Genomic DNA, 12,147 nt, shown 5'->3' on the forward strand with positions numbered 1-12,147 from the left:
GGGTCTCTGACGGCCATCTACGCACATCCCCTTCCATTTAGCACACCAGACTGTGGAGTTCTGCTCTCGGGGCTGGAACAGAACAGGAGGCTACGGGTCAGGGTTGTGGGGCATCAGCAGGACTTTGTGTGAGGGGAGCCCTAGGACTGGAACGGCCAGGGGTGCTGTGGGGCAGGGTTCTGTGGAAGGGGCTCCCCAGAAGAGGAGTAGAGAGGGGTGCTGCAGATTACAGCTGAGAGGCATTGACGAAGCTGAGTGAGGGGCACACATGAGAATGAAGGCGCGTTGGCAGTGGAGTGGAGACTAGGACTGCAATAGCCCGGCCTGCCAGATAAACCAACCCCTCAGCCCATTAACCTCCGTTACACCCACAGCCCAGAGGGTGAGCAGACACAGCTACCGTCCTGCAAGAGAGCAGGGAATGTTACCAGCGTTCACCCAGAACATCCAGGCTTCACCTGCAGGAAAGGGTATGAAAGCCACGTTCTTCTTGACGTTGGAGGAAAGGGTCGGGATTAAATAGCTCCGGGTGCTGCCAGATGCTTGTATCGCTCAGCGCAGAGGATAAGGCAGGAAACACAGAGGTACCCTAAGAAAGCAGGATGGGAGAGAGGTTTCCTTCCACCCACTTACATGCAGACACGGCAGGGAAGGAACATGTGTGTTTAGGGATGTTGATCTGCCTTACCCTGCCGCCCGGGGCAGAGATGCGGGGTGCCCAGCAATGGAATTATGTGCCATTGGCGATGGCCTTGGACGAGCGGGGAGCTTGTGCCGTGGGGCAGTGCCTGCTGCTCTGGAGCCTGGTGCGGCACAGGACACTCAGGACCCCGGGCTCGCTGAGTGGAGCGATGCAGGAGTTTGGGAGTTGGGGCACTTGGGGTCTAGGCCCAGTGTGGGAAGAGAGTGTGATGGAGCGGTTAGAGCAGGTGTCCCCCGCATCCTCTGGACCCTGGGGATGAGGCCAAAGCGCCCCGAGGGCTAGGGATGAAGCGGTGCTGGGGCTTCAGTCTCTGCTGTTCCTGGATTCAACGGCCAGCAAAGCCCCTTTGCCCCTCACCTGGGGCAGGGCATGTCCACGGACGCCGTGTCCCTGTCACCAGGTGCGGCGCGTGGGAAGGGAGAAGGTCTGCAAAGTACTGGATTTCATGGATTGCAGCATTGGTGTCTGGCAGCTGGAGCCGATCCTCTGTCCGTGGAGCCTGGTTCCTTCCGACCACCTTGTCGAGCTCCTGGTGCCTTTTATCTGAAAATAGCCTGAGAACCCTCAGAATGTGAGCATGTGTCAGACTAATAGCCAAGGGAGGCAGTGGGGTCTAGTGGTTAGAGTGGGCGGGCTGGGAGCCAGGACACCTGGGTTCTTGTTGAGGTGAGATCCCCACTTTTTATTCCACTCTTTGTCCCCCCCATTTTTTCCAGTGGAATAAAGCAAGGAAAGGGGAGTAAAAGGTAGGAGGGGAAAAATCTTGGGGTTATTTCTGAGACAAACAAAACAAGGATTTTAACTTGAAACGGGACGAACAGCTTCGTTTCCAATTTCTGGGGCCAAAATAAATTGATTTATTTCAAAACGGCAATTTCCCTCAGCGACAAAATTGGGATTTTTTGTCCAACAGCTCCAGTGCTGGAGAGAGGTCTTGGATAAAGCAGGCCTCACCCAATCTCGTTGTTATCGCCTGGAGTTAGCGGCATCTCCCCTCTGCTGCTGAACTCGTCCCCTCGGTCCACCAGGGCTTCCTTCACGGCCTCAGATCCACAAAACAACACTGTACACAACTGTGTGCACACGACGGTGTAACTATTTCAGTAACCGCCCCCCTCCAACCAGTGTCGTTCTGTCAGAACAAAACTGCGTGTTGGCCCTGGCTAAAGTTAAACATGGGCAGAAGTGTTGGCAGGATCCGTGGCCTAGTTCCCACAAAACCATCCAGCAAGCAACGTGGGGCCAGGAATTCGAATCCCTCCCGAACCCTCCGGTGGGTCGAAATGAAAGCTGGTTGGAATTATTCAATCAAAACAGGCAAATGTTGGTTCGGACTAAACTTTCTCAACGGGGAAATTCAAAATTAATGGGTGTTGTTCCAAATTGGCTTTTTCATTCCTGATATCTGAAAAGTTGGGGATTTTAGGGGAGGGTCCCCCGTTTCTCTCTCTTTTCAAACATCTTCCTTTCTGTTCCCCGTGGAAAAGGTGGCAAAAGCAGAAAAAGAGTGTTGCAGCTTGGGGGGTTTAAAAACAAACTTCCCCCGCCCCAGTTTTACTCCTTTGTCTACTTTATTCTGTCTTTTCCAGTGAGAAAAACTGGGGGAAAGGAGGGGAACCCCCAAACTATCAAAAACTGACACACAAATGTTCATTTTGCTTCAAACTTTCCTGGCCCATCATCAAAATTTCCCAGCGAAGGTTTGCCAGTGAAAATGTCTTGCTCAACATCTTTCCTGGGCGGCGGGGGAGGACGATTTTTCACCCCATGATGGGAAGCGCTGGAGGTCCTGTGGGGAGCCTGCCAGCCCCTTGGCCTCTCCTAGCCCCAGGAGGATACAGGCTATGAAGCACAGAGCCAGCCCCAGACTCCTCGCCACTCACTCTGGGTGAAAGAGGAACTGCTTGTCAAGTTGCAGTGAGACGCACTGGTGCATTCTGGTTGTCCTAAAAGCCAGACCTAGTCTGGACTAACCTGTTTGGGCTAAAGGAAAAGGGAGAGCGCTGTCTGTTCGCCCCTGCTCTTCAGTTCAGAGCAATCGGGACAATTAAAGACTCCATCAGTATGGAAACAGGGGTTCTACATTTAAAGAGATTCATCGAGGTGGGGATCTCCCCTTGTCCCAGCAAAGCCATAGTACAGGTGCCATTCAGATCTGCTGTAAAATCCAGGCAGTTGCTCTCATGAATGACCCCCCCCCACCCCAACACTATGTGCACCCCACTGCCCTGGCTGCTTCTCAACTCACATGATTCCATTGCACCTCCGCAAATCCCCTGCTGCAGTTTTATCTGCACATCATCATCTCCTTCTCTTCAGCCCCTGTCCTGAGGCCCATCATTCTTCCCATGCCGTCGCCTTGGGAACATGTTCTCCTGCTGCTTTCGGACTTGGAACAGTTTAAGCAGCCGATTAGCCCCCTGTTCGGAAGTTCCTGTTCTCAGGGTCTCCTGTCTGACTGGACCCAGTTTTTTGCAAAGTTTCCAGGGGCCCTTTAATTGCAAGGTCCTTGGCTAATTTTGCAAGATTCTCTTCCTTCTCAGCCGCTGTACGTCTTTACAGAAAGACCCTTCGGAAGATTCCTGGTCTCTGTCCATATTCTCTGCTGATTTAATAAACTAATGTAATCATCTAGGTAATCATTAATCCAATAATAATAATAATTAATAATTAGCTCTTATAAAACACTTTTCATCCACAGATCTCAAAGAGCTTTACAAAGCAGATCAGTATCTTTACCCTCTATTTACAGATGGAGAAACTGAGGCACGAGGCAGTGAAGTGAGATGTCCCTGGCTGTCCAGCAAACCAGAGGTTGAACTAAGAATTGGATCCAAGGAGAATTTGCCATAGTTAAAAAAGGCGGGAAACCCACCGTGCTGAGGGGATTTTAATATATCAAATATCAACGTTAGATCATTATGAAAATGCCAAAATCTATTTCATATAAAGCGTGCGAGGCAGAATCTGAGGGGGGGGTTATATCAATATTCAATTGTTAGAGACAGAAAGGAGGAAGTGTGAGGGCTTTGACCATCGTTTGAGAACAAGAGAGCGAAAAAGAGAATATCTGGGGGATTCTCCATAATAGTCAAGAATTAAACAGAAAGGGCAAAATCTGAGGAGAAAATGAAGATGTTTCTGTCTTTGATCATTGGAGGGTAAAACCCCCTGGGATTAGATACTTATATTAATACGCTGGGCCTTTGTCACACAGCACAGCTCACACTTGGAGGCTGGCAGCTTGAAAGATGTGGGAACTGAGGGCAGCTATTTCCCTCCAGACCCAGATTAAAAAGGGAGCCAGAAAGGGGCTCCGAGCTGAGGTGATATTAGATCTGTTCAATCAATAGAGAAAGGGGCACTTTGTCCTCCCCTGCCACCGCCTTTGACACGGGCCTCAGGGAGCCCCGGGCGACACCGCTTTCCCCAGGGAAGGATGGAGCCAGACAGCTCTGGGGCCATTGGGGGCAGTGAGGAAAGGGCGGAGGCTGGGAGGTTGGGCAAGGAGGCCGGAAGGTTCCAGGCAGTTGGCAGGAGGCAGCCATGAGGGAAGGGCAGTTGTTAGGTTAGGAGATGAGGCCGGAAGGTTCCAGGCAGTTGGCAGGAGGCAGCCATGAGGGAAGGGCAGTTGTTAGGTTAGGAGATGAGGCCGGAAGGTTCCAGGCAGTTGGCAGGAGGCAGCCATGAGGGAAGGGCAGTTGTTAGGTTAGGAGATGGGGCTGGAAGGTTCCAGGCAGTTGTCAGGGGGGCAGCCATGAGGGAAGGGCAGTTGTTAGGTTAGGAGATGAGGCCGGAAGGTTCCAGGCAGTTGGCAGGAGGCAGCCATGAGGGAAGGGCAGTTGTTAGGTTAGGAGATGAGACCGGAAGGTTCCGGGCAGTTATCAGGGGGAGGCCATGAGGGACGGGCAGTTGCTGGGATGGGAGATGAGGCCGGAAGGTTCCGGGCAGTTGGCAGGGGGGCAGCCATGAGGGAAGGGCAGTTATTAGGTTAGGAGATGAGGCCGGAAGGTTCCGACAGGGGCGGCTCCAGGCCCCAGCATACCAAGCGCGTGCTTGGGGCGGCATGCCGGGGGGGTGCTCTGCCGGTCGCCGGGAGGGCAGCAGGCAGGGCTCCAGTGGACCTCCCACTTGTGTGCCTGCGGAGGGTCCGCTGGTCTCGCGGCTCCACCGAAGCCGCGGGACCAGCGGACCCTCCGCAGGCACACAAGTGGGAGGTCCACCGAAGCCGCGGGACTGGCGACTGGCAGAGCGCCCCCCACGGCATGCCGCCGTGCTTGGGGCGGCAAAATGTCTAGAGCCGCCCCTGGGTTCCGGGCAGTTGGCAGGGGGCGGCCATGAGGGAAGGGCAGTTTTTAGGTTAGGAGATGAGGCCAGAAGGTTCCGGGGAGCTGGCAGGGGGCAGCCATGAGGGAAGGGCAGTTGTTAGGAGATGAGGCCGGAAGGTTCCGGGGAGTTGGCAGGGGGCAGCCACCCATGCTGCTGCCATATAGCCCCTCAATGTAGGGTAATGACTCAGGGCATCAGTTTCTCCCCCAAAAGGGGGATTTTATCTCCTTCATTCATTAGAGAGGAAGAGGGGTGATTTGTGAGGAGACTCTCTGTCGCTGTTTGATAATCAGCAAGGCGAATCCAGGAGGATTTTCGTGTCAGTATTTCACCATGGAGACAAACCCAGCGAATGCAGAGGATCCACGTTGTCCTTTGTTAATTTACTTAGTGGCAGGATCTTCCTAATTCACTCCAGGGAACAGGCCCCAGGAAGACCGAGGGCTCATTGAGGACTGCAAGGTCACACCAGCCAACCTATCTGAGAGGGGTTTTGCAGGAACAGGGGAGAGCTGTTGGCATTCCCCTGGCCGCTAAGTGGCGTGATTTCTCCATAATTCACAGCAGCCAGGGGTTTGTTTGCTAGGAGAAAACCCAGCGGTAAAGAAGCATCAGAAGAAGAGGGTTTTTTTACCCATGAAAGCTTATGCCCAAAGAAATCTGTTAGTCTTTAAGGTGCCACCAGACTCCTCATTGTTTCAGCTGTAAAGGGTTTAACTGTCCCATTGCTGGTGTGTCCCCACCTCCCTTATCCAGGGCACAGGTGTTTACACTGCTCTGGGCTCTGCTCACCACACTCAGAACACTTCAACAACCCACAAAGCTTCAACCCTGGTAATTTCTTGGATGAGAAAACGGCAGTAAGAAGGATGATGCCTTTTGCAACTTTCCTCAGGTACGAGAACCCCCACCTGAATGGATCAGAAAGCCTCAGGTCCAGTATCGATCCCTTCAGGGGTCAGTGGCAGAGCATCGGCGTTGTTGCAGTTATCGTATTACTAACCCTGAGGTCCTTGTCTGATCCTCTGAAATCCAGATCCTCACCCATAGCACCAGACAGAGTGGATCAGAGCAGGCGGTTATCTAGCCCATTTCCAACAGTGGCCACTACTAGACGTTTCAGAGGAAAGTACAAGAGATCCCTTAAGGGGCAGCTATGGAATAATCTGCCCAGTAGTTAGAGATTGGTTTATGCCTTAAAGTAGGAGAGGTGTCTAGCCCTTCCGATTCTTGGGATGCTTTTTTCCCCTTGTCCTTGCCCATGTAAGTCAGGATGTGGGCTTGTAGTTAGAAGAGGTGACCTTAGGAGCCAGGATTCCTGGGTTCTAGTCCTGTTCTGGGAATGCAAGGGGCTCTAGCAGTTTAAAACAAATGGAATTAAGACTCCTGGTTTCTAAGCCTACTTTGGGAGCGGAGTGGGATCTACTGGTTAAAGCAGGTGAAGCTAGGACTCCTGGGTTCATTTTAAAGGACGAGGAGTACTTGTAACACAGCTACCACTCTGAAACCTGGGTTTATTTTAGTTACCCTTATCATGGTGTGATGAAGTGGGGGAGTTTCTTGTTTTTTCCTTGTTAGACTCTTAAGTACATTGAAATAAAATCTTTTGCTTTGAAATGTCTATTTGAAATGAAAAATTGCATTTGGTTTGACAATTCCCATTTCATTTCTAAGTGCAAATCTTCATTCTGAATCGACACTTGGAAAGGAAAAGTTGGGTTTTGATTGTCCCCAAATTGACATTTTCCCATGGAAAATTTATATTTTGACAAAACTACATTTTCCCTTGGGAAAACTTTTTGGACAAATAATTTCAACCAGCTGTAGGAGTTAGTCACTTCCTGAAAACACCAGTTTAAGTCAAAACTGCCAGGTAATTCAGATTCATAGGCAAGGTTTCTGCTCGCACATGAAACCCCAAATATACAGATAATGACCCCCAAACTACCTTTGCTATAAATCAACACAGATTCACGTACTTTCTTGGGATTCTCATTCCCAATATTAATAGCTGTATTTGAATAGTGACTTTAGGACCTACGTCCCATTAACTTTCAAATTACTTTTAAAAATCAGGGCCTTAGGCACTCTTTAAAATGTTACCCTCGGACCATTTCATTTATCATGGAGAAGGTCACAAGATGACTTGATCATGGTCTCTGATTACCTACACAGGGAGAAGATAATCTAATACTAGAGGGTTCTTTAATCTACCAGACCAAGCCAGAACAAGACACAAAAGCTGGAAGTTGAAGTTGGGCAAGTTTCAGATTGGAAATAAGGTACAATTCTTTAACAGTGAGGGTAATTAAGCATTGAAACCACTTAGCAAGGGATGTGTTGGATTCTCCGTCCCTTGGCATCTTGCTATCAAAACTGGACGTCTCTTCTTAGAAGATACCCTCTAGTTCAGTGTTTCTCAACCTTCTTGATACCAGGGACAGCCTTGCTGCCTTTCTAAAATGTATCAGGAAGATCTCAGGGGCCAGCACCGGTCGATGGACCGGTCACTGAGAAACACTAGCTCACCCATAAACGATTGGGCTCAATTAAAGAATCCCTGGGTGAAGTTCTCTGGCCAGGGTTAGACAGGAGTCAGACTAGGTGATCTAATGCTCCCTTCTGAACCTCAGCACCTATCCACCGCTTGGCTCATTGGCAGACATCTCTCAGTATATAGAGTCAAGGGGTGTTCTGGGATGAGGTCAGTGTCTCTTGGGTCCACCAGTCGCTGCCCAAGGTGAGGAACAAGAACAAATGAGCTTTGCTGGCACAGCAGAGAGATGGCAGCTGTAACAATATCTACCTTCATGCGTCAGGAGCTTTACAAAGGGTGGTAACAAAGATTGTTGTTCTCAGGGACACAGGAGGAACTTGCAGGTCAGGTGAGCCACAAGGGATAGAATCCAGGAATCTTGGCACCTAGTCCCCTCCCAGAGCCAAGAACAGAAGCCAGAAGCCTTGACTCCCACCCAGTGCTGTAGCATTATCCAGATCATCTCGCACTATCCCGGCATCCTCAGTAATAATAATACCTAGCTCTTATACAGCATTTTTCCTTGGTAGATCTCAAAGCACATCACAAACGAGCTAAGTAGCATTAACCCCATTTTATAGATGAGGAAACTGAGGCAAGGGACGGTGCTGTGACTTGCCCCAAGGTAACCCAGCAGTCCAGCGGCAGAGCAGATGTGATCTGAATAATATCACTCCGGAACTCTCTTTTTTCCACTTCGCTCTCTTAATTTCTCTCTTTTCATTGTTGATCTCGCTCCAGAAAATGTGAGGGTGAAACAGGCACCATTTTTTTTACAACATTGCCTCGCAGCAGTGTAATCCTGAGGGATTAGCCCAGGACTACTAACATCAGGGGATTAAAACCTGAAAATCAGTTGACGATGTATGTTCTGACCTAAAAACAACGGAGAATGTTCCCCCGCCTGGTGTCTGTTTAATCTGCCAGCTTTTGAACAAGGGAGTGAGTGATGCAGTGTCCCCTTCACACCAGAGAGAGCTCTGAACAACAAGAAAAACCCTTTATCTGCACACACCTAAACCTTGGAAAGAGTGTGTATTCAAATCTGGCATCTCAGTTTGCTGCTCAGTGGGCACGGCTTGTTGGCCTGCACAGTGGACAGCTTCTGGGACCATGAAGGAATTGTAGGTTGCGAGGCAAGTGGTGTTTTTGATAGGGATGGGATAGGCTATGTAGAAGGACCGTAGAGTCGATAGATGGGGGTGCACCCAACGACGGTAGGTGGCTTGATGTGCGTACATATGGGAATGGAGGCACAGATGCATGTATGACACTAGATATCTGTACGCACGTATTTGGCAACAGATGGACGCATACACTCGTGGCAATAGATACACATCTATATGGTGACAGAAAGAGAGGTTAGCTAGCCATGCGGCCTACGGGCACAGTCCAAACACCCCACTGCCCGGGGCTTTCAGCCTTCTCTGAGGCACTCTGCTTGTTCGTGTTGTTCGGTCAGGAGGAGCAATGGACCTAAGCCAAAAGGCAGGGCTAAGGACTCAGGCATTACCACAGAGGAGGGCGGTGTCCTCGTTTCCTGGCTGATGGGCTCTTCTGGCTCCCGTACAAACGTGATGTCAGCAGCAGCGTGGCTGGTTTGTAAACAGCTCCTTCCTTGGGGGCTACGCCCCCCACTAGTCCTGACATGATTCCAGCAAGCAGGACATCAACGGCTTCTCACTGCTCCTACTCCCTCCACATTGAGATCCTGCCTTTAGCTGTGGACAAAAGCTGGTTTCTCCAGGAGGGAGAGAAGGAGGAAGGCTCAGACAAATGTAACCAGCAAAACTGGTTCCTAAAGCATAGTAGTCTACACGGGAGAACTTTTAAGGTGTAACAAAGGGGTGGATTTAAACTGGTCTGGTTATTCAATTATCAGAGTGCCTGGTTTTGGTTTCATTTATGTTGCATGGGAAGATGTTTAAGCCAAATCATAAAAAAGCTACTCTGATACTGGAATAAGAGTGTTCACACAGGCCCTTATACTGGATAACATAGCTAGACCTGGATAACAGGATTGGTATCACTGGTAACACTTCCCTGTGTAGACGCTGTTTGGTAACCCAGTGTGTGCGGTCCCTACACAATAATGCAAGATTAGACAGATGGGTATGGATTTAAATGGCTTCATAAATGGATATGTATGTGGGGGTAGATAGTCTTGTTATATGTGGGCAAGGAAGCAGGGATAGATTTTGCCCATCCATTCCTCCATCCCCAGACACACCCATCTATCCATCCATCCATTCCTCCGTCCTCAGACACACCCATCTATCTGTCCATCCATTCCTCCGTCCCCAGACACACCCATCTATCCGTCCATCCATTCCTCCGTCCCCAGACACACCCATCTATCCGTCCATCCATTCCTCCGTCCTCAGACACACCCATCTATCCGTCCATCCATTCCTCCGTCCTCAGACACACCCACCTATCCGTCCATCCATTCCTCCGTCCCCAGACACACCCATCTATCCGTCCATCCATTCCTCCGTCCCCAGACACACCCATCTATCCGTCCATCCATTCCTCCGTCCTCAGACACACCCATCTATCCGTCCATCCATTCCTCCGTCCTCAGACACACCCATCTATCCGTCCATCCATTCCTCCGTCCTCAGACACACCCATCTATCCGTCCATCCATTCCTCCGTCCCCAGACACACCCATCTATCCGTCCATCCATTCCTCCGACCTCAGACACACCCATCTATCCGTCCATCCATTCCTCCGTCCTCAGACACACCCATCTATCCGTCCATCCATTCCTCCGTCCTCAGACACACTCATCTATCCGTCCATCCATTCCTCCGTCCTCAGACACACCCATCTATCCGTCCATCCATTCCTCTGTCCTCAGACACACCCATCTATCCGTCCATCCATTCCTCCGTCCGCAGACACACTCATCTATCCGTCCATCCATTCCTCCGTCCTCAGACACACCCATCTATCCGTCCATCCATTCCTCCGTCCTCAGACACACTCATCTATCCGTCCATCCATTCCTCCGTCCTCAGACACACCCATCTATCCGTCCATCCATTCCTCCGTCCTCAGACACACCCATCTATCCGTCCATCCATTCCTCCGTCCGCAGACACACTCATCTATCCGTCCATCCATTCCTCCGTCCTCAGACACACCCATCTATCCGTCCATCCATTCCTCCGTCCTCAGACACACTCATCTATCCGTCCATCCATTCCTCCGTCCTCAGACACACCCATCTATCCGTCCATCCATTCCTCCGTCCGCAGACACACCCATCTATCCGTCCATCCATTCCTCCGTCCTCAGATACACCCATCTATCCGTCCATCCATTCCTCCGTCCTCAGACACACCCATCTATCCGTCCATCCATTCCTCCGTCCTCAGACACACCCATCTATCCGTCCATCCATTCCTCCGTCCTCAGACACACCCATCTATCCGTCCATCCATTCCTCCGTCCTCAGACACACCCATCTATCCGTCCATCCATTCCTCCGTCCCCAGACACACCCATCTATCCGTCCATCCATTCCTCCGTCCCCAGACACACCCATCTATCCGTCCATCCATTCCTCCGTCCGCAGACACACCCATCTATCCGTCCATCCATTCCTCCGTCCTCAGACACACCCATCTATCCGTCCATCCATTCTTCCGTCCTCAGACACACCCATCTATCCGTCCATCCATTCCTCCGTCCTCAGACACACCCATCTATCCGTCCATCCATTCCTCCGTCCTCAGACACACCCATCTATCCGTCCATCCATTCCTCCATCCTCAGACACACCCATCTATCCGTCCATCCATTCCTCCGTCCTCAGACACACCCACCTATCCGTCCATCCATTCCTCCGTCCGCAGACACACCCATCTATCCGTCCATCCATTCCTCCGTCCTCAGACACACCCATCTATCCGTCCATCCATTCCTCCGTCCTCAGACACACCCATCTATCCGTCCATCCATTCCTCCGTCCCCAGACACACCCATCTATCCGTCCATCCATTCCTCCGTCCTCAGACACACCCACCTATCTCTGTCTGAGTCCCCCTGGATTTGTACACATTTGAACAGCAGTGGTCTCTCTGAAAAACCATGTCTTGTCCACTGCTAGAAGCAGGATCCCTATCCAGATGGAGCCATGTTCTGAACCACTATGGCAGAGCTGGTGAAAAACGGCAGGTGTAGTGTTTGAAGCCAGCGAGTGCCAACCTGTCATGGATTTCGACCGGTTAGGAGCATGCATTTCACATGGCTAAGAGGAGCTGGGCCCCAGCAGGCTGTGTGGGCTAGTGGTTAAGGAAAACTGGCTTCTAGTCCCAGGTCTGCTACTGACCTGCCATGTGACCTGGTGTGGGTCAATCCAGGTACAACTTTCCATGGTGACTTAAGAGTCTCAAGAGCACTGAAGGCCAAGGAGACCTTGGCTCCTAACGGCCTCCGTCCCATCTGAAATTGGGTCTACGCTTGGGCTAACAGGAGAAAGTTGCACTGGTATAACTGTTACACCAGTAAAAGCCCCAGTGTGGACACAGTTATACCATAGCACGGTGCCTTATATGCCCCATATGGGAA

At 50.9% G+C, this 12,147-nt stretch overlaps 1 protein-coding gene and 1 long non-coding RNA gene across 4 annotated transcripts in view; one reads left to right on the top strand and one right to left on the bottom strand.

Annotated features, from left to right (window-relative positions):
• Positions 1-487: 487 nt before the first annotated feature.
• Positions 488-3,300, bottom strand: LOC120388440. Its single transcript, XR_005590579.1, has 3 exons — positions 2,952-3,300; positions 1,061-1,246; positions 488-589 (listed from the first exon to the last, which is right to left on the bottom strand). It is a non-coding gene; the product is annotated as an uncharacterized LOC120388440 (long non-coding RNA).
• A 1,682-nt stretch (positions 3,301-4,982) lies between these two features.
• AXL (AXL receptor tyrosine kinase) overlaps positions 4,983-12,147 on the top strand; it is a 54,421-nt gene continuing 47,256 nt past the window's right edge. For all 3 annotated transcript variants that reach the window (XM_039510219.1, XM_039510217.1, XM_039510218.1), the window contains exons 1-2: positions 4,983-5,927; positions 7,208-7,314. The gene's annotated coding sequence lies outside the window, so the exon portion shown is untranslated. The remainder of the gene's footprint in view (positions 5,928-7,207; positions 7,315-12,147) is intronic.

The sequence above is a fragment of the Mauremys reevesii genome, linkage group 22, assembly GCF_016161935.1.
Source record: "Mauremys reevesii isolate NIE-2019 linkage group 22, ASM1616193v1, whole genome shotgun sequence".
Taxonomy (NCBI): Eukaryota; Metazoa; Chordata; order Testudines; family Geoemydidae; genus Mauremys; species Mauremys reevesii.